The 24,888-nt window shown below is 31.2% G+C and overlaps 1 long non-coding RNA gene across 1 annotated transcript; it reads right to left on the bottom strand.

The window, feature by feature from the left end:
• Positions 1 to 6,448: 6,448 nt before the first annotated feature.
• Positions 6,449 to 22,174, bottom strand: LOC134855332 (uncharacterized). The gene is made up of 3 exons (XR_010164470.1): positions 21,911 to 22,174; positions 9,591 to 9,813; positions 6,449 to 7,892 (listed from the first exon to the last, which is right to left on the bottom strand). It is a non-coding gene; the product is annotated as an uncharacterized LOC134855332 (long non-coding RNA).
• Positions 22,175 to 24,888: the final 2,714 nt, after the last annotated feature.

The following is a 24,888-nucleotide window of genomic DNA, read 5'->3' as shown; positions in this document are numbered from 1 at the left end:
TTGTTTTGTCAGTTAGTGCATGTAGTCATTCGTGGTAGTTTCGAACTTCTTCGACCAGCTTCAGTTGTCTTCATCGGCGCAAGACTTGAGGGTAAGTTAAATCAAACCCCAGAGAAAATCGCCACAAAACAAGTTGATGTAACGGTTAATTCCAATTAATACTTCAATTAATACTTCAAACTTCAATCTTTTTGAGGAAATTGTTTCAAAGTTCAACGTATTGCTTGTGGGCAGCCATGACGTAAGTGACCCTGAGCTTCAAAAAAGTAAACCACATCTTGAACGTCTTGATTCATTTGTCTTTAAGTACTCTGAATTAGAGGTAATTTTTAGCTGAGGAGTGCTCCTGAACTTAAAACATCTCTAATTCAGAAAACTTGTAGACAAACGGATCAAGATGTAGTTGCAATTTTGAAGCACAAGGGCACTTATTTCATCGCTGCCCGCAAACAATTGATCTTTTTTGAGTAGAAAAAAAAAACATTTTTGATCGGTTGCAGTTAGACCGATGAGTTGAATTTTTCTCTAAACAAAATTGCGAATCGCAAAGCTGCGCTGGCCTTCGCGAAGCATAAGTGGAAGATATTGAGAATTGTTGCTTCTTAGTCAACGTCGATGTGTTTTTTCGTGGTTAAAATTTGTCTTTTGCCACAGTGTGAATCTTCCTATTTAGATGTTTTAGGAGCGTCAGTACGCAAGAAAAGTCTCTTCAAAATTTTTGTTCACAAATGTTTCCTGTACGCAATGCCCTTGTAATTCGTGTTGGTTTTGGTTTTGGTGCTGGCAAAATCTATGCATATTGTTTTTGGTATGTGTTCAAGTTTGTTTAAAGATGTTCAAGTTGATCCCAAAAACCGAATACTAATTGAGCTCCAAAGCCACCACAAGTGTTTCTGAGGATATCTCAATTTAATTCATTTAAAAACAAATTTAACAAAAAAAAAACGGATTCTTTCCTAAGATAAAAAGCTATCTTCAACAAAAAATCAAAAAATTTCAAGAACTTGGTCTGATTTCCAAGCTGAACGATAAGATAGATAAGATTGCAAAGCTTTAAAATTATCCTGAAAAAAAAACTGCTCGATTGTGAAATGTACGTCATCTTCCATATTATTTGTACTACATAGAGTACGTTTCGTCTAATTTCTATATGCATTAACTGTTTCGCCGATGAATTTTTTTCACGCCAGCCAGTCGCTGGTACTCGAAGTATTCAACCAAAAAACTTGGTCTGAAAGCGTCAAAATAACTCGTAACTGCTGGCAAGAAAACAAAAATTTGAGGTTCTCTAAATCTTTGGCTACTTTTCAGATGCAGTTGGCGCTCGACGTGCATCGCTTTGGTGATCGTTTGGTTTCCAAAATCAAACTTAATACGTTTAGGACACGCTTTATATCGCATGAATGAACAAATAATGAAGACTGCTGACCTAAGTGCATGAAAAGTCACGTGAGTTGTAGCTCAAATTACAATTAATTCCCCTTTTTTTCCTAAATTTCGTATTGTTGCGCATTTCTTCCAGGACAGACTCTGCAGGTCTGTTCATAGAAGTCTACAGGTAGTTCAGATGAATGATAAGAAACCAGGGTTGACCAAAAATGCTAATCATACAACTTTTTCATGCAATTCCATAGGTACAGAAAATTGCATGAAAGGTCTATGATTAGTATTTTTTCATATATGGAAACTGTTTGACAAGCATTTTTCCATAAACCAAAAATATTGCTTTTTTACATTTTCCTTTCTCAAAATTCTTTGGTTGTGTTCGTAACCGAACTCGAAGGACACACAACTTGGTTAATCAAACGTAGCAACCAAAGGTTTGGCCGTCTCGCAATAAAAATGCATGGGAAACATCCTGAAATGTTTTAATACTGTCTCAAATAAATAGTATAACGAAAGTAACGAACTTTCAAATTTTGGCAAAAAACTGCTCGATTGTGAATTGTACGTCATCTTCCATATTATTTGTACTACATAAAGTACGTTTCGTCTGATTTCTATATGCAATAACCGTTTCGCCTATTGAAATTTTTTCACGCCAGCCAGTCGCTGGTACTCGAAGTGTTCGACCAAAAAACTTGGTCTTAAAGCGTCAAAATAACTGGTAACTGCTGGCAAGCAAACAAAAATTTGAGGTTCTCTAAATCTTTGGCTACTTTTCAGGTGCAGTTGGCGCTCGACGTGCATCGGTCTGGTGATTGTTTGGTTTCCAAAATCAATTGTCATACGTTTAGGACACGCTGTATATCGCATGAAGGAACATATAATGACTGTTGACCTTAGTGCATGAAAAATCACGTGAGTTGTAGCTCAAATTACAATTAATTCCCCTTTTTCTTTCCTAATTTTCGTATTGTTGCGCATTTCTTTCAGGACAGACTCTGCAGGTCTGTTCATAGAAGTCTACAGGTAGTTCAGATGAATGATAGGAAAGGACGCATATGAAACTTAGTATATCCCCAGTGTGGGCGGACTTTCACGATTCCTTTCACGGAAGTCTTACAGAAAATGAATGCTTAATTCAATCAAAAATAACTTCTCAACAACGCTTAGAAGGCAGAGTACTCCGCATCAGAAAAAATACAACTAGACCTGATTGTACTCCAAGAGCAGCAGATTAAAAAGCTAGAAGTTCTTAGAGTATAGGTTTGAAACGAACCTAATTGCTTTTTGAGAAAATCCTCCCCTCCCCCTCGAGAAAACCCTAGAACCTCCCCTGAGCAGCGGAACACTTTGTTCAATTAAGTGGCTAAACGGATCTATTACCTCCGTTTATTCGGAAGCCTGTTTTGCATCTTGGTTGGGACATAATGCGGAAAAAAAATCGATCGTATAAGTTGAGCTTTCGAAATAACGGCCGCTTCAACATAATGACGTGGATTTGGTACAAGCTTTTACAGATCACAGAGGCCTTACCTAATGCCACAAATAAAAGAGAAGTCACAGCCTTTGTTTCTGGTCTGCTAAATTTTACCATAGAACCTATAAGACTAACTTGTTTAACTATTGTTTCCTCACAGTTTTGATCTAAGAGGTTACGACAAGCCCTCGCTTGGTTAAGCAAAACTAGATTTGTACTTATGTCTATGCAACAGGAATAGAAACAACAGGGAAATGTCTATGCAACTGGAATCGCAGATATCGCAAGGTCCTCTTTGCTATTTGGCAATATAAAAGTTTAGGGAGACAGTTTGCTAAAAACATTGTGGTAAAGGTCTTTTGAAACAAAGCGCAAGCAGAAAAAAATAGCCGGTAACTGTCCAAGTAGAACAGACTGTTCCGACCATGGACTTTAAAAAAAAGAAAAATGTTTTTTTTTCTGCTTGGTGTGATGAGAGGATCTAAAGGGAAACTAAAAATTAGGCATATTCGACAGTCATATTGAAATAACCAATTGTAAAACAGTTTATTTTATAGCTCAAAACAGTTCAAAAAACAAAAAAAAAACGATCGTAAAAAATCAAATTTGCGACGAAATTTTTTTTTTAATTTTCAATTTTTCTTTTCATAAATTAATGTCGCTAAAAACTCCAAAAATTATTTTATTCCAATAACAATTAATTTATTCCATGAACACTAGCACGACTTCAAATAAGGATAAATCAGCTAATGTAAGCATGCTCGCTCGCTTTAATCGTTCCACATTAGACGAAAACCTAAAAGTTCAAACCGGTTTTTCACTGGTGAAATTTTTTCGACAATTTTGAATAATCAACCAAATCACGACTGCTAGCGTTGTAATGTAATATATGACTCCATCCAGTCCGATGAATATTTGTGGTACCTTATTTTGCGTCGAAAACAAAAAAGAGAAAAAAAATTACAAAAAAATTGAAACATATCCGAGTACAAATTCGGTTCACATTTTCAAAAATTTGGTCTGAAAGCGTCAAAATAACTCGTAACTGCTGCAACCAAACAAAAATTTGAGGTTCTCTAAGTCTTTGGCTTCTTTTCAGATGCAGTTGGCGCTCGGCGTGCATCGCTTTGGTGATTGTTTGGTTTCCAAAATCAAATTTAATACGTTTAGGACACGCTGTATATCGCATGAATGAACAAATAATGAAGACTGCTGACCTAAGTGCATGAAAAGTCACGTGAGTTGTAGCTCAAATTACAATTAATTCCCCTTTTTCTTTCCTAAATTTCGTATTGTTGCGCATTTTTTCCAGGACAGACTCTGCAGGTCTGTTCATAGAAGTCTACAGTTAGTTCAGATGAATGATAAGAAACCCTGGTTGACCAAAAATGCTAATCATACAACTTTTTCATGCAATTCCATACGTACAGAAAATAGCATGAAAGGTCTATGATTAGTATTTTTTCATATATGGAAACTGTTTGAATAGCATTTTTCCTAAAACCGAATATATTGCTTTTTTACATTTTACTTTCTCAAATTTTTTTTGGTTGTGTTCGTAACCGAACTCAAAGGACTCACAACTTGCTTACTCAAACGTAGCAACCAAAAGTTTGGCCGTCTCGCATTAAAAATGCATGGGAAACATCCTGAAATGTTTTAATACCGTCTCAAACAAATAGCATAACGAAAGTAATGAACTTTCAAATTTCTAAAATTTCAATTTTTTAATTTCCAGACAATGATCAAGGCATACAAAAACATTTCATACCAAAGAAAGAGCAGTTTTGAGCGTTTTTGGAAAACGTTATTAAGAAAGAAGGAAAAAAATCCAATATTACTATATCCAGGACTACGTTATACACAAAAAAAATTAAATTATGCATGCAATCAATTTGCGGTTGAAAAAAAATTTTTGGGGGTAGTTTCAAGAAAAAATATTGGGGGAAGTTTCAAAAATACTTTGAAAATTTTTTGTCGTCGCCATCAAAAAATTGCTAGTCATACATTTTCCATATATGGAAATAGTATGATTAGAATTTTTTTGACAAAATTTTTCTTCTTTATTTACCGAATTTTGCTTCAAAACAAGAGAAAAAATTTTAGAAAATTCGACGACACCATTTTGGCAAAATGTATGAAATTTGTATGATTAGTATTTTTTCATAAATTAGTTTATGGAATTGTATGATTAGCTTTTGGTCATGGAGATCAACCCGGAAAGGACGCATATGAACTTCAGTATATCCCCAGTGTGGGCGGACTTTCCCGATTCCTTTCACGGAAGTCTTACAGGAAATGAGTTCTTATTCCAATCAAAAATTACTTCTATACAACGCTTCAGAAGGCAGAGTACTCCGCATCAGAAAAATTACAATTAGACCTGATTTAACTCCAAGAGCAGCAGATTAAAAAAGCTTGAGGTTCTTAGATTATAGGTTTGAAAAGGATTCAATTGTTTATTTAAGCGAATGCGTTAAAATTGTTCGAAATTTAGGGGCCGACAGGAAAAAGGTCAAGAACTCAGCGGACTGGATAGAGCATGAACTTCATCGGCGACAATCTATTGCACTGCTAAGTGCTTTGAGTGTCAAGGTTAGTGCCTCAAATTTTTTAATGCCCACGAATTCAGATGAGATGGTTCTTGATAGGAAAAAGTTTGATCAACTTAAGAGACTTTTTAACGAGAAATGTAACTGATTTAGCTTGATGAGTTGTAGAGAGTTGCAGAAAACATCTCTAATTCAGAGTAGTTGTAGACAAACGGATCAAGACGTTCAAGATGCAGTTGCTTTTTCAGTAAAAAAAAGAACATTTTTTGTTCGGTTGCAGAATTAGAACGATGAGTTGAGTTTTTCTTTAAACAAAATTGCAATTCCCAAAGCCGCGATGGCCTTCGCGAAGCTTTTATGGAAGATATTGAGATTTGTTGCTTCTTTGCCAACGTCGATGTGTTCTTTTGTGGTTAAACTTTGTCTTTTACCACGATGTGAATCTTCCTATTTAGACTTTTTAGTAGCGTCAGTACACAAAAAAAATCTCTTCAAAATTGGTGTTCAAAAATGTTTCTTGTACGCAATGTCTTTGTAATTGGTGCTGGTTTTGTTTTTAGTGTTGGCAAAATCTGTGCATATAGCTTTTTGGTATGTTTAAATTTGTTTAAAGATGTTCAAGTTGATCCCAAAATCCGAATACTATTTGAGCTCCAAAGCCACCACAAGTGTTTCTGAGGATATCTTCATTTTAATTCAATTAAAAACCAACTTAACAAAAAAAAGAATTTTTTCTGAAGATAAATTGCTTCAAAATCTTCAACAAAAAATCAAGAAATTTTAACAAGAACTTGGTATAACTTATTACAATCTGAACTACCTAGATACGATTGCAAACCTTTAAACTTATCCTGAAAAAAAACTGCTTGTTTGTGAACTCTAAGTCATCTTCCATATTATTTGTACTACAAAAAGTAAGCTAAGTCTGATTTCTGTTCGTGGAAGAATATCCTTCGGAAGTTTTGATCAAAGAATTTTACTTCTAGCCAATGGGTTACAAAGATAAAGCAAATAAAATTTGATTCGTATTTTTTATGTTTACAAACTCCTACAAAACTTAAAATATAACTCACCATAGCAAATATAAAATATCAGCAGTCCGGAAATGGATGAAAAATCTATCAAAGTTTTTTTTCCGACGCCCAACTTCCCCTTCCCCCAATGCTTAGTGTGCTCAGTGACTGACAAAACGTTTTTTTTTCTTGTATTCTTGTATTTATTAAAACTGTACACTTGTTCCATTACACGGTTCTGTAACTACCTTTTTTGATGCAACAAAGAACTGTTTTGCTCTTTCTCTCTCTCTCTCTCTCTCTCAGTCGTCTTGCTGTCTGGCGTAAATTTTTTTCAAAGTATCCATAGTGTTTTTCACTAGTTTTGGAGTTAGTTTGGCGAGCCAATCGAACTCAATAGTGTTGTTCTTTGAACACATATCTTTATTAACCTGCTCATCCTTTTCGTTATAGAACTTATTAGCAACAGAAGTTCTAAAATGAAGGCTCCTCAAGAAGCTTACGCCCTCTTTGTTTTTCATCCAGCTAACAAGTTTATGGAATTCTTCTTTTCTCATACTCTCATCGGAAAATAATTCTGGAACTTTTCGGTAGATGAAGCAGCTATAACTTCCGGGTAACTGACATACATGACTGGAATGGATAGTTTTTCCCGGATTCAAGTTTCGACGATAGTACAGATTTGCTCGCGAAATTAGAAAGTCGGTTGTGTTTCTGAAATCTTTAGTGAAGTTGTTACACTTTCGAGCAATAGACTGATCGTACAGTTTAAAGCTGAAATAACGATGCTTTTTATCTTTGGCTGCTAAAAGAGCTCGCGGAAGATTACGGTACAAATTGCTATTAAAGGCAACAATTTCATCTAAATCTTGCACAATAACATAATCAGAAATCGTTGCGTATTTTAGATAGCAGTAGGTATTTTGAATTGGTTTTGAATTTTCCGCTATTTGATGCATATTTGATGCGTTGTTGGAGTAAACAGAAACTGAATGCATCTCTAAGAAGCCAATATCTTTGTAATGTTTCAATATTTGTTGCGATACTGGATCGAAACCAAAAGAATAGATCTTTTTGTCCAATTCGCCCATTGAAATCTTTTTCACGCCAGCCAGTCGCTGGTACTCGAAGTATTCGACCAAAAAACTTGGTCTTAAAGCGTAAAAATAACTGGTAACTGCTGGCAAGCAAACAATAATTTGAGATTCTCTAAATCTTTGGCTACTTTTCAGGTGCAGTTGGCGCTCGACGTGCATCGCTCTGGTGATTGTTTGGTTTCCAAAATCAATTGTAATACGTTTAGGACACGCTGTATATCGCATGAAGGAACAAATAATGAAGACTGTTGACCTTAGTGCATGAAAAGTCACGTGAGTTGTAGCTGAATTTACAAACAATTCCCCTTTTTCATTCCTAAATTTCGTCGTATTGTTGCGCATTTCTTTCAGGACAGACTCTGCAGGTCTGTTCATAGAAGTCTACAGGTAGTTCAGATAAATGATAAGAAAGGACGCATATGAAACTTAGTATACCCCCAGTGTGGGCGGACTTTCCCGATTCCTTTCACGGAAGTCTTACAGAAAATGAATTCTTAATTCAATCAAAAATGACTGCTCAACAACGCTTAGAAGGCAGAGTACTCCGCATCAGAAAAAATACAACTAGACCTGATTGTACTCCAAGAGCAGCAGATTAAAAAGCTAGAAGTTCTTAGAGTATAGGTTTGAAACGAACCTAATTGCTTTTTTTTTTAGAAAATCCCCCCCCCCCCATCTCGAGAAAATCCTAGAACCGCCCCTGAGCAGCGGAACACTTTGTTTGATCAAGTGGCTAAACGGATCTATTACCTCCGTTTATTCGGAAGCCTGTTTTGCATCTTGGTTGGGACATAATGCGGAAAAAAAATCGATCGTATATGTTGAGCTTTCGAAATAACGGCCGCTTCAACATAATGATGTGGATTTGGTACAAGCTTTTTCAGATCACATATGCCTTACCTAATGCCACAAATCAAAGAGAAGTCACAGCCTTTGTTCGTGGTCTGTATAGAACCTATAAGACTAACTTGTTTCCTCGCAGTTTTGATCTAAGAGGTTACAACAAACCCTCGCTTGGTTAAACAAAACTAGATTTGTACCTTTGTCCATGCAACATTAATCGAGACAGTTGGCAGATATCGCAAGGTCCTCTTGCTATTTGGCAATTTAGTGGGCAGTTTGCCGAAAAGTTTGCCTCAGAGAGACACTTTGCCAAAAAGATTGCGGGATTGCGGTAAAGATCCTTTAAAGCAAAGCGCAAGCAGAATAAAATAGCCGGTAACTGTACAAGTAGAACAGACTATTCCGACCATGGACTTTAAGAAAAGAAAATTTTTTTTTCTGCTTGGTGTGATGAAAGGATCTGAAGGAAAACTAGAACTTAGCCATATTCGACAGTCATAGTGAAATAACCAATTGTAAAACAGTTCATTTTGTAGCTCAAAACAGTTCAAAAAACAAAACTAACGATCGTAAAAAATAAATTTGCGACGAAACTTTTTTTTTAATTTTCAATTTTTCTTTCCATAAACTTAATGTCGCTAAAAACTCCAAAAAATATTTTATTCCAATAATACTTAATTTATTCCATTAACACTAACACGACTTCAAATAAGGATAAATCAGCTAATGTAAGCATGCTCGCTCGCTTTACTCGATCGAGATTAGACGAAAAACCTAAAAGCTCAAACCGGTTTTTCTCGACACTGGTGGAATTTTTTCGACGATTTTGAATGATCAATCAAATCACGACTGATAGCGTTGTAATGTACTATATCACTCCATCCAGTCCGATGAAATTTGTGGTACCTTATTTTGCGTTGAAAACAAAAAAAAAGAGAAAAAAATAACAAAAAAAAATGAAACATATCCGAGTGCAAATTCGGTTCCCGTTTTCAAAGGTCAGAACAAAAACGCAATCGGTTTCATGAAAAATTTGTGGCAGAATGAGAAACATTTATCATTAACAAATGCCGTTTTAGACACTCAATGAAAATGCAAGCGCTATAACAACCTTTTTTATTAGATAGAAAGGAATTTCTGTTGACGATATATTTAATGGTCCAAATAGCGCGAAAAATTTTTCCTGAATTACCTTTTCTTAAATCTCTGTAGACTTCATTACTCTGTTCCGTTGTTAGTGTATGATAAAACTACAACTTTCTTATAGGATCCCGCACGTTCATCGCAAATTGCTTTCCAGAAAAGTAACACCAGTTTGCCCTCGTGATTTTTAACGACAATATCTTGTCTCTGCATTTTGCTGTCGTGATCCGAATACAAGTTTACATGCTGTTTATTTGAATTAACTCCGCTGCTGCTTCGAATTTGAGGTTTATTTACTGAACCTAATTTATGGACCCTTTTACCGTAGGTTTGATACCAATCTTCTTTTTTTTATCCCGCTCAGCAGTCGATTGGATGGCAGGGGAGTTATAAAGGGTTGGACTACATTTTTAATACCATGCCATTCTAAAGTAGTTTTGAGGAGGGGGGATGTGCACAGTGGTGTACATAGGGATCATATTTATAAATAAAAAAAACTGTTTTGAATTGAAGGCCGGAAAGAAAACCTTTTTTTTGGCGCGCTCTTTGTCAAAACTAAAACTTGGGTTATTTGGCAGTCCCCGCACTGACAAAAATGGTTTCGGATCGATTTATATTGATTTAAAACCGATTTTAAATCGATCCAAATCTATTAACAACCCGCACTGACAAAAATGGTTTCGAGTCGATTTAAATTGATGATAAATCGATTTTAAATCGATCAAATCGATTAACAATGTACATTTTACGAATTTAAAGGGATTTAAAATCGATTTAAATTGATCTTTTTGAAAATTTTAAATCAATTTAAGTATCAAAAAAATCGATTTAAATCAATTTGGATGGATTTTCCGACTCACTAAAATCCATCGGAAACTCACTTAAATCCATTTTAAAACATTTAAATCGATCTTATTTGAAAATTTTGAATCGATTTAAGTCTCTTTAAAATCGATTTAAATCGATATGAATGGAGTTTCAGACTCCCTATAATCAAGTTTTTTGCTAACACGGCGAAAAAAACATACACTCTAAAAATTGTTGGAATTTTTTTTCTCTATTTTTTAAACATGAACACTCGTGCCAGATGTTATAGAATTCAATAAATGATCCACATAAATCAAATTTAAAGTTCGAAAATAGGCAATGAAATTATAAAAACTATTGTATATCAGATTTTGCAAAATCCTATCTTACAAACAATAAAGGGTCAAAAAGAAATAAAATTTGATCTCCATAATATGCAATAAAATCATAGAAAATTATGAAGATAAATCAGTTTTTGGGCAAAACTTATATTTTTATTTGGTCTTTTTATTGTTCTTTTAAATGTTATAATACACTATGAATGTAGGTTGAAAAAATATAGGCAATGAATAAATGCAATAAAAATTCGAAACTGATAAATCTCCAAAGAAAAAAAATCGATTTAAATCCGTTTCAATCCCCTTAAAACAAAAAATAAATTCTGACTGGAAGAAAAGTTTTCAGTTTGATTTAAAATTGATTTGGATCAATTTTTTCAGCTGGGATTTCAGATCAAATTTCATCTTTTTTTTTATCTTTGTACTTTTTTCATTCTGAAACTGACCTAAATTTAATCAACGTACTTTTTTCATACTAAAATCGATTCTAATCCATTTTTGTCAGTGCGGGAATGTATGTTTCACGATCTTTATATGACTTTATATCGATTTAAACTGATCTTTTTTGAAAACTTTGGATCAATTCAAGTGTCTAAAAAGTCGATTTAAGTCGATTTGGATGGATTTCCCTTCTTCTTATAATCCATCGGAAACGCACTTAAATCCATTTTTAATCGATTCAAATCGATCTTTTTTGAAAAATTGGAATCGATTTGAGTCTCTTTAAAATCAATTTAAATCGATTTGGATGGATTTTCAGACTCCTCAAATTCATTTTTTTGCTAACACGGTTAAAAACTCTTAAGTAAAAATAGTTGCCCGCACTGACAGAAATGATTTCCGGTTGATTTGAATTGAATTTAAATGGATTTTAAATCGATCCAAATCGATTAACCATGTACAATTTACGTGCTTAAAAGGATTTTAAATCGATTTAAATCGATAGTTTTGAAAAATTCAAATCGATTTAAGTGTCTAAAAAATCGATTTAAATCGATTTCGATGGATTTTGCGACTCACTAAAATTCTTGCAAATCTCACTTAAATCAATTTTTCATACTAAAATGGATCTTAATCCATTTTTGTCAGTGCGGGAATGTATGTTTCACGATCTTTAATTGACTTTATATTGATTTAAACTGATCTTTTTTGAAAACTTTGGATCAATTCAAATGTCTAAAAAGTCGATTTAAGTCGATTTGGATGGATTTTCCTTCTTCTCATAATCCATCGGAAACGCACTTAAATCTATTTTGAATCGATTCTAAACTTTCCTTCTCCTTATAATCCTTTCCTTCTCCTTATAATCCATCGGAAACGCACTTAAATCTATTTTGAATCGATTCCAATTGATCTTAATTGAAAAAATTGAATCGATTTAGGTCTCTTTAAAATCAATTTAAATCGATTTGGATGGGTTTTCAGATTCCTTAAAATCATTTTTTTTTGCTAACACGGTAAAAAACTCTTAAGAAAATAATCCAAATCGATTAACCATGTACAATTTACGAATTTAAATGTATTTTAAATCGATATAAAAAAATCTTTTTGAAAAATTTGAATCGATTAAAGTGTCCAAAAAAAATCGACTTAAATCAATTTCGATGGATTTTCCGACCCCCTAAAACTGATTTTTTTGCAAACACGGCGAAAAAAAAACATACTCTTTAAAAAAATGTTGTCTTTTTTTATTCTCGAGTTTTTAAACACAAACACTCGTGCCATGTGTTGTAGAATTCAATAAAATGATCCACATAAATCAGGTTTGAAACTCAAAGTTTAGCAATAAAATCGTAGAAGACCATTGTAAATCAAAATATGGGCATAATCTTGTGTAACAAACCAGAAAAAAGTCAGGTAAAATTAAATTGTGATCTCAATATTAAGCAAAATAACCATAGAAAAACATGAAAACAAATCATATTTTAAGCAACAACTTATGAAACGAATCCAGAAAAGGGTAAAAAAAGACAGTTTTTGAACTCAAAATATGCAAGATAATCATCGAATTTTATCGATATTTTGGTCTTTTTATATGAACTTTTCATGCAACAATACGCTATGGATGAAAAATGAAAAAAGATAGACAAGAAAAAAATGCAATAAATTTTTGAAACTGAAAAAACTCAAATGAAAAAATTTTTTCCGGTCAATATAAATCAAATATAAATCGATTTTAAATCGATCCAAATCGATTAACCAAGTACAATTTACGAACTTAAATGGATTTTAAATCGATTTAAATCGATCTTTTTGAAAATTTTAAATCGATCTAAATCAATTTTCATCTTTTTTTTATCTTTGTACTTTTTTCATTCTGAAATTGACCTAAATTTAATCAACGTACTTTTTTCATACAAAAATCGATTCTAATCCATTTTTGTCAGTGCGGGAATGTATGTTTCACGATCTTTAATTGACTTTATATCGATTTAAACTGATCTTTTTTGAAAACTTTGGATCAATTCAAGAGTCTAAAAAGTCGATTTAAGTCGATTTGGATGGATTTTCTTTCTTCTTATAATCCATCGGAAAGGCACTTAATTCCATTTTTAATTGATTCAAATCAATCTTATTTAAAAAATTGGAATCGATTTGAGTCTTTTTAAATTCAATTTAAATCGATTTGGAAGGATTTTCAGACTCCTTAAATTCATTTTTTTTGCTAACACGGTAAAAAACTCATAAGTAAAAATAGTTGCCCGCACTGACAGAAATGATTTCCGGTTAATTTAAATTGAATTTAAATCGATTTTAAATTGATCCAATTCGATTAATCATGCACAATTTACGAACTTAAAAGGATTTTAAATCGATTTAAATCGATGTTTTTTGAAAATTTCAAATCGATGTAAGTGTCTAAAAATCGATTTGAATCGATTTCGATGGATTTTTCGACTCACTAAAATTCATGCAAATCTCACTTAAATCAATTTTTCATACTAAATGGATCTTAATCCATTTTTGTCAGTGCGGGAATGTATGTTTCACGATCTTTAATTGACTTTATATCGATTTAAACTGATCTTTTTTGAAAACTTTAGATCAATTCAAGTGTCTAAAAAGTCGATTTAAGTCGATTTGGATGGATTTTCCTTCTTCTTATAATCCATCGGAAACACACTTAAATCCATTTTTAATCGATTCAAATCGATCTTATTTGAAAATTTGGAATCGATTTGAGTCTCTTTAAAATCAATTTAAATCGATTTGGATGGATTTTCAGACACCTCAAATTCATTTTTTTGCTAACACGGTTAAAAACTCTTAAGTAAAAATAGTTGCCCGCACTGACAGAAATGATTTCCAGTTGATTTGAATTGAATTTAAATGGATTTTAAATCGATCCAAATTGATTAACCATGTACAATTTACGTGCTTAAAAGGATTTTAAATCGATTTAAATCGATAGTTTTGAAAAATTCAAATCGATTTAAGTGTCTAAAAAATCGATTTAAATCGATTTCGATGGATTTTGCGACTCACTAAAATTCTTGCAAATCTCACTTAAATCAATTTTTCATACTAAAATGGATCTTAATCCATTTTTGTCAGTGCGGGAATGTATGTTTTACGATCTTTAATGGATTTTATATCGATTTAAATTCCTTCTCCTTATAATCCATCGGAAATGCACATAAATCTATTTTGAATCGATTCTAAACTTTCCTTCTCTTATAATCCATCGGAAACGCACTTAAATCTATTTTGAATCGATTCTAATTGATCTTATTTGAAAAATTTGAATCGATTTAGGTCTCTTTAAAATCAATTTAAATCGATTTGGATGGGTTTTCAGATTCCTTAAAATCATTTTTTTTTGCTAACACGGTAAAAAACTCTTAAGAAAATAATCCAAATCGATTAACCATGTACAATTTACGAATTTAAATGTATTTTAAATCGATTAAAAAAAATCTTTTTGAAAAATTTGAATCGATTAAAGTGTACAAAAAAATCGACTTAAATCGATTTCGATGGACTTTCCGACCCACTAAAACCGATTTTTTTGCAAACACGGCGAAAAAAAACATACTCTTTAAAAAAATGTTGTCTTTTTTTATTCTCGAGTTTTTAAACACAAACACTCGTGCCATGTGTTGTAGAATTCAATAAAATGATCCACATAAATCAGGTTTGAAACTCAAAGTTTAGCAATAAAATCGTAGAAGACCATTGTAAATCAGAATATGGGCATAATCTTGTGTAACAAACCAGAAAAAGTTCAGGTAAAATTAAATTGTGATCTCAATATTAAGCAAAATAACCATAGAAAAACATGAAAACAAATCATATTTTAAGCAACAACTTATGAAACGAATCCAGAAAAGGGTAAAAAAAGACAGTTTTTGAACTCAAAATATGCAAGATAATCATCGAATTTTATTTATTTTGGTCTTTTTATTTGGACTTTTCCTGCAACAATACGCTATGGATGAAAAATGAAAAAAGATAGGCAAGAAATAAATGCAATAAATTTTTGAAACTGAAAAAACTCAAATGAAAAAAATTTTTCCGGTCGATATAATTAAATTTAAATTGATTTTAAATCGATCCAAATTGATTAACCATGTACAATTTACGAACTTAAATGGATTTTAAATTGATTTGAATCGATCATTTTAAAAATTTTGAATCGATCTAAATCAATTTTCATCTTTTTTTTATCTTTGTACTTTTTTCATTCTGAAATTGACCTAAATTTAATCAACGTAATTTTTTCATACTAAAATCGATTCTAATCCATTTTTGTCAGTGCGGGAATGTATGTTTCACGATCTTTATATGACTTTATATCGATTTAAACTGATCTTTTTTTAAAACTTTGGATCAATTCAAGTGTCTAAAAAGTCGATTTAAGTCGATTTGGATGGATTTCCCTTCTTCTTATAATCCATCGGAAACGCACTTAAATCCATTTTTAATCGATTCAAATCGATCTTTTTTGAAAAATTGGAATCGATTTGAGTCTCTTTAAAATCAATTTAAATCGATTTGGATGGATTTTCAGACTCCTCAAATTCATTTTTTTGCTAACACGGTTAAAAACTCTTAAGTAAAAATAGTTGCCCGCACTGACAGAAATGATTTCCGGTTGATTTGAATTGAATTTAAATGGATTTTAAATCGATCCAAATCGATTAACCATGTACAATTTACGTGCTTAAAAGGATTTTAAATCGATTTAAATCGATAGTTTTGAAAAATTCAAATCGATTTAAGTGTCTAAAAATTCGATTTAAATCGATTTCGATGGATTTTGCGACTCACTAAAATTCTTGCAAATCTCACTTAAATCAATTTTTCATACTAAAATGGATCTTAATCCATTTTTGTCAGTGCGGGAATGTATGTTTCACGATCTTTAATTGACTTTATATTGATTTAAACTGATCTTTTTTGAAAACTTTGGATCAATTCAAATGTCTAAAAAGTCGATTTAAGTCGATTTGGATGGATTTTCCTTCTTCTCATAATCCATCGGAAACGCACTTAAATCTATTTTGAATCGATTCTAAACTTTCCTTCTCCTTATAATCCTTTCCTTCTCCTTATAATCCATCGGAAACGCACTTAAATCTATTTTGAATCGATTCCAATTGATCTTAATTGAAAAAATTGAATCGATTTAGGTCTCTTTAAAATCAATTTAAATCGATTTGGATGGGTTTTCAGATTCCTTAAAATCATTTTTTTTTGCTAACACGGTAAAAAACTCTTAAGAAAATAATCCAAATCGATTAACCATGTACAATTTACGAATTTAAATGTATTTTAAATCGATATAAAAAAATCTTTTTGAAAAATTTGAATCGATTAAAGTGTCCAAAAAAAATCGACTTAAATCAATTTCGATGGATTTTCCGACCCCCTAAAACCGATTTTTTTGCAAACACGGCGAAAAAAAAACATACTCTTTAAAAAAATGTTGTCTTTTTTTATTCTCGAGTTTTTAAACACAAACACTCGTGCCATGTGTTGTAGAATTCAATAAAATGATCCACATAAATCAGGTTTGAAACTCAAAGTTTAGCAATAAAATCGTAGAAGACCATTGTAAATCAAAATATGGGCATAATCTTGTGTAACAAACCAGAAAAAAGTCAGGTAAAATTAAATTGTGATCTCAATATTAAGCAAAATAACCATAGAAAAACATGAAAACAAATCATATTTTAAGCAACAACTTATGAAACGAATCCAGAAAAGGGTAAAAAAAGACAGTTTTTGAACTCAAAATATGCAAGATAATCATCGAATTTTATCGATATTTTGGTCTTTTTATATGAACTTTTCATGCAACAATACGCTATGGATGAAAAATGAAAAAAGATAGACAAGAAAAAAATGCAATAAATTTTTGAAACTGAAAAAACTCAAATGAAAAAAATTTTTCCGGTCAATATAAATCAAATATAAATCGATTTTAAATCGATCCAAATCGATTAACCAAGTACAATTTACGAACTTAAATGGATTTTAAATCGATTTAAATCGATCTTTTTGAAAATTTTAAATCGATCTAAATCAATTTTCATCTTTTTTTTATCTTTGTACTTTTTTCATTCTGAAATTGACCTAAATTTAATCAACGTACTTTTTTCATACAAAAATTGATTCTAATCCATTTTTGTCAGTGCGGGAATGTATGTTTCACGATCTTTAATTGACTTTATATCGATTTAAACTGATCTTTTTTGAAAACTTTGGATCAATTCAAGAGTCTAAAAAGTCGATTTAAGTCGATTTGGATGGATTTTTTTTCTTCTTATAATCCATCGGAAAGGCACTTAATTCCATTTTTAATTGATTCAAATCAATCTTATTTAAAAAATTGGAATCGATTTGAGTCTTTTTAAATTCAATTTAAATCGATTTGGAAGGATTTTCAGACTCCTTAAATTCATTTTTTTTGCTAACACGGTAAAAAACTCTTAAGTAAAAATAGTTGCCCGCACTGACAGAAATGATTTCCGGTTAATTTAAATTGAATTTAAATCGATTTTAAATTGATCCAATTCGATTAATCATGCACAATTTACGAACTTAAAAGGATTTTGAATCGATTTAAATCGATGTTTTTTGAAAATTTCAAAACGATATAAGTGTCTAAAAATCGATTTGAATCGATTTCGATGGATTTTTCGACTCACTAAAATTCATGCAAATCTCACTTAAATCAATTTTTCATACTAAATGGATCTTAATCCATTTTTGTCAGTGCGGGAATGTATGTTTCACGATCTTTAATTGACTTTATATCGATTTAAACTGATCTTTTTTGAAAACTTTAGATCAATTCAAGTGTCTAAAAAGTCGATTTAAGTCGATTTGGATGGATTTCCCTTCTTCTTATAATCCATCGGAAACACACTTAAATCCATTTTTAATCGATTCAAATCGATCTTATTTGAAAATTTGGAATCGATATGAGTCTCTTTAAAATCAATTTAAATCGATTTGGATGGATTTTCAGACTCCTCAAATTCATTTTTTTGCTAACACGGTTAAAAACTCTTAAGTAAAAATAGTTGCCCGCACTGACAGAAATGATTTCCAGTTGATTTGAATTGAATTTAAATGGATTTTAAATCAATCCAAATCGATTAACCATGTACAATTTACGTGCTTAAAAGGATTTTAAATCGATTTAAATCGATAGTTTTGAAAAATTCAAATCGATTTAAGTGTCTAAAAAATCGATTTAAATCGATTTCGATGGATTTTGCGACTCACTAAAATTCTTGCAAATCTCACTTAAATCAATTTTTCATACTAAAATGGATCTTAATCCATTTTTGTCAGTGCGGGAATGTATGTTTTACGATCTTTAATGGATTTTATATCGATTTAAATTCCTTCTCCTTATAATCCATCGGAAATGCACATAAATCTATTTTGAATCGATTCTAAACTTTCCTTCTCTTATAATCCATCGGAAACGCACTTAAATCTATTTTGAATCGATTCTAATTGATCTTATTTGAAAAATTTGAATCGATTTAGGTCTCTTTAAAATCAATTTAAATCGATTTGGATGGGTTTTCAGATTCCTTAAAATCATTTTTTTTTGCTAACACGGTAAAAAACTCTTAAGAAAATAATCCAAATCGATTAACCATGTACAATTTACGAATTTAAATGTATTTTAAATCGATTAAAAAAAATCTTTTTGAAAAATTTGAATCGATTAAAGTGTACAAAAAAATCGACTTAAATCGATTTCGATTGACTTTCCGACCCACTAAAACCGATTTTTTTGCAAACACGGCGAAAAAAAAACATACTCTTTAAAAAAATGTTGTCTTTTTTTATTCTCGAGTTTTTAAACACAAACACTCGTGCCATGTGTTGTAGAATTCAATAAAATGATCCACATAAATCAGGTTTGAAACTCAAAGTTTAGCAATAAAATCGTAGAAGACCATTGTAAATCAGAATATGGGCATAATCTTGTGTAACAAACCAGAAAAAGGTCAGGTAAAATTAAATTGTGATCTCAATATTAAGCAAAATAACCATAGAAAAACATGAAAACAAATCATATTTTAACCAACAACTTATGAAACGAATCCAGAAAAGGGTAAAAAAAGACAGTTTTTGAACTCAAAATATGCAAGATAATCATCGAATTTTATCGATATTTTGGTCTTTTTATTTGGACTTTTCCTGCAACAATACGCTATGGATGAAAAATGAAAAAAGATAGGCAAGAAATAAATGCAATAAATTTTTGAAACTGAAAAAACTCAAATGAAAAAAATTTTTCCGGTCGATATAATTAAATTTAAATCGATTTTAAATCGATCCAAATTGATTAACCATGTACAATTTACGAACTTAAATGGATTTTAAATTGATTTGAATCGATCATTTTAAAAATTTTGAATCGATATAAATGTCTAAAAATTCGATTTAAATCGATTTTGATGGATTTTCCGACTCACTAAAATTCATGCAAATCTCACTTAAATCCGTTTTAAATAGATTAAAAAAGATCTTTTTGAAAATTTAAATCAATTAAAGTGTCTAAAAAAATCGACTTAAATCGATTTCGATGGATTTTCCGACCCACTAAAACCAATTTTTTGTAAACACGGCGAAAAAAAACATACTCTTCAAAACAAATGTTGACCTTTTTTATTCTCGATTTTTTTAACATAAACACTTGTGCCAGGTGTGGTAGAATTCAATAAAATGATCCACATAAATCAGGTTTTAAAATCAAAGTTTTGCAATAAAATCATAGAAGACCATTGTAAATCAGAATATGGGCATAATCTTGTGTAACAAACCAGAAAAGGGTCAGGTAAAATTAAATTATGATCTCAATATTAAGCAAAAAAAAATCAATTTAAATCTGTTTTAATCCCCTTAAAAAAAAACAAAATCAGACTGGAAAAAGGCATATAAATGGATTTAAAATCGATTGGATCAGTTTTTTCAGCTGGGATTTAAGATCAATTCAAATAGATTTTAAATCGATCCAAATCAATCTTCATCTTTTTATTTAAGTTTTTTCATGCTAAAATCGATCTAAATTTAATCAACGTACTTTTTTCATTCTAAAATCGATCTATTTTTTTTCAACATACTTTTTTCATACTAAAAATGATCCTAATCCATTTTTGTCAGTGCGGGTGGAAATTTCTATTCTCGATTTCTGAAAAAGAAACACTAGCGCAAGATGTTATAGAATTCAAAAAAATGATCCACATAAATCGGAATTTAAGCTCGAGAGTAAGCAATGAAATCTTAGAAAATTATTCTAAATCAGATTATGCGAAATTCTAAGTAACAAAGAAGAAAAGTTTCAGATAAATTAAAATTTGATCTCCTTAATATGCAATTAAATCATAGAAAAATATGGAACCAAATCAAATTTTTAGCAAAACTTTAGTCAAGAAAAGGGTCAATAAAGATCAATTTTTGAGCTCAAATATGCAAAAAAATCATAGATTTATGTCGACATTTTGGTCTTTTATTTGGTTTTTTTTATGCTACAATACGCTATGGATGTAAAATGAAAAATGATTGGCGATGGTTAGATGCAATAAAAATTTGAATCTGATAAATCTCGAATGAAATATAATCGATTTGTTTCCGTTTTAATCCCATTAAAAATGAAAACAAATTAAGTGAAATTCGATTTGGATCTTTTTAGCTGGGATTTAAGATCAATTTAAATCAAATTTATATCGATCCAACTCAATATCCCTCTTTTTTATTTTTTCTTTGTACTTTTTCAAACTAAAATCGATCTAAAATTAATCAACGTGCTTTTTTCATACTAAAATCGGTCTAATTTTAATCAACGTTCTTTTTTCATGCTTAAATCGATCCTAATCTATTTTTGTCAGTGCGGGTGGAAGTTTCTAATCTCGATTTCTTGAAAAGAAACACTCTTGCAAGATTTCATAGAATTCAAAAAAATGATCCACATAAATCAGAATTTAAGCTCGAAAGTAGGCAATGAAATCATAGAAAATTATTGTAAGTCAGATTATGCAAAGTAAGAAAGAAGAAAACAGTCAGATAAATTAAAATTTGATATCCTTAATATGCAATTGAATCATAGAAAAGTATGAAACCAAATCAGATTTTTGGCAAAACTTATAAGACGAATCAAGAAAAGGGTCAATATAGATCAATTTTTGAGCTCAAAATATGCATGAAAATCATAGATTTATGTCGACGTTTTGGTCTTTTTATATGGTCTTTTTTATGCTACAATACGCTATGGATGTAAAATGAAAAATGATAGGCGATGAATAAATGCAATAAAAGTTTGAAGCTGATAAATCTCAAATGAATTAAAATCGACTTAATTCCGTTTTAATGCCCTTAAAAATGAAAACAAATTGATTGAAAATCGATTTGGATCAATTTTTAGCTGGGATTTAAGTTTAATTTAAATCAACTTTAAATCGATCCAACTCAATATCCATCTTTTTTATTTTTTTCTTCGTACTTTTTCAAACTAAAATCGATCTAAATTTAATCAACGTGCTTTTTTCATTCTTAAATCGGTCTAAAATTAATCAACGTTCTTTTTACATGCTAAAATCGATCCTAATCTATTTTTGTCAGTGCGGGCCCTTTTTCAGATTTATATGATTGCCTCGTTTTATATATATATATATATATATATATATATATATATATATATATATATATAACATTCGGTTAAAGATTTTAAAAAAATCCCCCTTCCCTTCCATCTATGGTCGAGTAGACGGTTAAAAGGTCCAACGTAGGTAAAGTTCCAAGAGCTCGGCAGTTTCTCGTCTCGTTTCCGCTTGCTCGTTGATCAAAGTCAGTGCAATAAAAGTAGTGAATAAACCAAAAAACAACAATGATAGAAATTGGAATTTAAGTTGGTTCATATTTTAGGTCAACAAGATAATGCTGTTTTTAGTTCTGTGCTTTCAGATAGTTTGTTTACGCATGATTAAAAACAAGAATGAGCCAGAAAAGAATAAATTTGATACTGTTTTGTAAGTTGGTGCGATTTTAATACGGCGGAGCTAGTTTAATCAGATAAAACTAGCTTCAGATACTTAATGAGCTATAAATTCAAAGATTAATAAGACAAACAACATGCATCACAAAGTCTCTTGATCGATAAGATCAAAGTTTCAGCTCACCGACAACATGAAGCCACTTTTAAAAACCGCAACCATATAAAAAATAACAAACGTCAAAAACAAACAAGAAAAGAATTGAAAATCATTATGGAACGTCTAAAAAAGCGACCGTCTCATCTCTGCGTAACTAGCGCATCAAAAATACAAAAATTGGGTGATTACGACAGCGCCGAACAAACTTGAAGATGCTTAGAAAAAACATTAATAGGTCAAACTGGGTTATTTGTGAATTGTGAGAGGATTCCACAAAAAGACCGCTCTCTCTTTGATCTTCCGTTGATCTTCTGTTTTTATGTTTTTTTTCTGACCTCGCAGTGAAACAAAAAACGTGCTCGTTTTGCTCTACACGGATCGGTCAGAAATTTTTTACACAAACCCAAAAGATATAATATTTTTTCCGAAATAACTTTTTAATCATAATGAATAATCTGTTTTTCAATTTGCGTCAAAAACGTTTGAAAATGATATTTAACAGAAATTTGAAAAATCGACTTCATTTTGACGCAAAGCGACCGTAATCGAGAATGTTTTGACCATGCTCGATCGGATTTTGATTTATTTCGAATCTGGCCTAGATTTTTTTCGTTTCTCTTCTGAGGCAAAAATCTCGCCGATTATTTGTTTTTGGTCGATCACTGAAATCTGCCCAGATTGAGAGTCTCAACATATAATGAGCACCTCAAACGGAATAAAAGATTGAATTGGAACTCAAACCGATGTTTGAAGTTTTCAAAACGTTTAAATATTTTTAAAACGTTTTTTAATCGTTTTTGTAGGGAAAAAAAAAGAAAATTTGTCCTAAATATTCACTTTTTATGAAGAATGTGCAAACTCTCCTCATTGATTCAAACAATTTTGATTTCATATAATGCGATAGATAGCAATCAAAAAAGTATAATCAACGGCTGAGTGTATTATCGAAAGATTTACTACAAAATTTTGCTCCACATTTTTAAATACAGCCTGTAAAATAACTGTACGCATATCTGAGATCTGAGATATAATCTAATCCAAAATCTCCATCCCAAGCATACAAAAGTTGGATTTAACATCGCGGAATGTAAAACAAGTAGACAAGTAGAGGATACAAATTTGTTTAAGGACTAAATTTGGTTACTTTTTTAAGGAATTTTTGTCAATAAAATTGCAAATTATAAGCAATCGACTATCAATCATTCAGTGCTGCTACAGCACTGCACTATTTACAACTTTTTCAGCATTGATCAGAATCAAAGTAAACAGAGTCTGATGCAGTACTGGCGTTTTAGTGAAACATTGTTTAAGGTAGTACTGTTTTGCGCTGAGGCAACAATCCTTTCTAAAATGTTCGATCACGGGAACCAAACTAAAAACATCATGTAATAAATTTTTACAAGATCAGGTTTTAATCTATTTTTGTTTCATCCAAATTTTCGAAAAAAGAAAAAATTTTAAAATAGTTTATGGCTGAAATTTTTTTGATTTAGTGCTACACTTGACCGCTTACAATTTTTTGTTGAAGCCCCCTCAATTGACCAGAAAAAGAAACACACAGTACTCCACCCATAAACTTTCTCTTTAATTTGTGACCACAAATAAACTTAAACATCAAACTCATCGTAAAGTGTCTCATTCTTTGCAAGATACTCGTTTACCAATTGCTTTTTACCTCACTCTTTTTACCTAATTACTTTCAACCGATATGTCCCGGTCCAGTTTGGCGTCGAAACAAACAGTGTTGGTATTGGCATCACTTTTATTGCTCTAAACCAATCAGCAAACCGTGCCCAAACTCTGAAGTTTGACAAGTGTTGGCTATTATATTCTAAACTTTGATCATGTAACGCCGTTCAAAAAGTTAATAACAAAAAGTTGGCAATAGCGGTGGCCATGATAACCTTTTTTGATCGAAAAATTACAGTTAAGTTGTCAAAAATTTTTTAAATTTGTCTAGAGACAACGACTTTAGGTTGTTGTTCCGATATTCGTGACGAAAGTAACGGAAGATTAGTCCTTAACATTGTTTAAGGTAGTACTGTTTTGCGCTGAGGCACCAATCCTTTCTAAAATTTTCGATCGCGGGAACCAAACTAAAAGCATTATGTAATAAATTTTTACAAGACCAGATTTTAATCTATTTTTTGTTTTTTCTAATTTTTCGAAAAGAGAAAAAATTTTAAAATAATTTAGAAAGAAACTTATGGCTGAAAAATTTTTGATTTAGTGCTCACTTGACCGTCTATAATTTTTTGTTGAAGCCCCCTCAATTGACCAGAAAAAGAACCACACAGTACACCATAAACTTTTTCTTTCATTTTGTGATCACAATTAAACTTAAACATCAAACTCCTATTAAGTTTGAACAAAAAGATGGTTTTTTTTCTTCAGACAAATTTCGTCTTTTTAACTAGCCATCTAACGGAGATTTTTTTTAATTCATTGATTTTGTTGTCTAATGTTTATGAATTAAACATTAGAAACTCATAAGTATCGCATGAAAATCAAACGTTTGATAGGTCTTTTAACGGTTTTTGAAACGTTTTCAACACATTTGAAGAAACAATTATTTAAAAAACAGTTTGTGAAACTATTCGGAAGTTTTTTC

This window comes from Symsagittifera roscoffensis, chromosome 10 (genome assembly GCF_963678635.1).
Source record: "Symsagittifera roscoffensis chromosome 10, txSymRosc1.1, whole genome shotgun sequence".
Lineage (NCBI taxonomy): Eukaryota > Metazoa > Xenacoelomorpha > Acoela > Convolutidae > Symsagittifera > Symsagittifera roscoffensis.
Note: the sequence above shows the minus strand (reverse complement) of the source record. Positions and strands in the feature narration are given on the sequence as shown.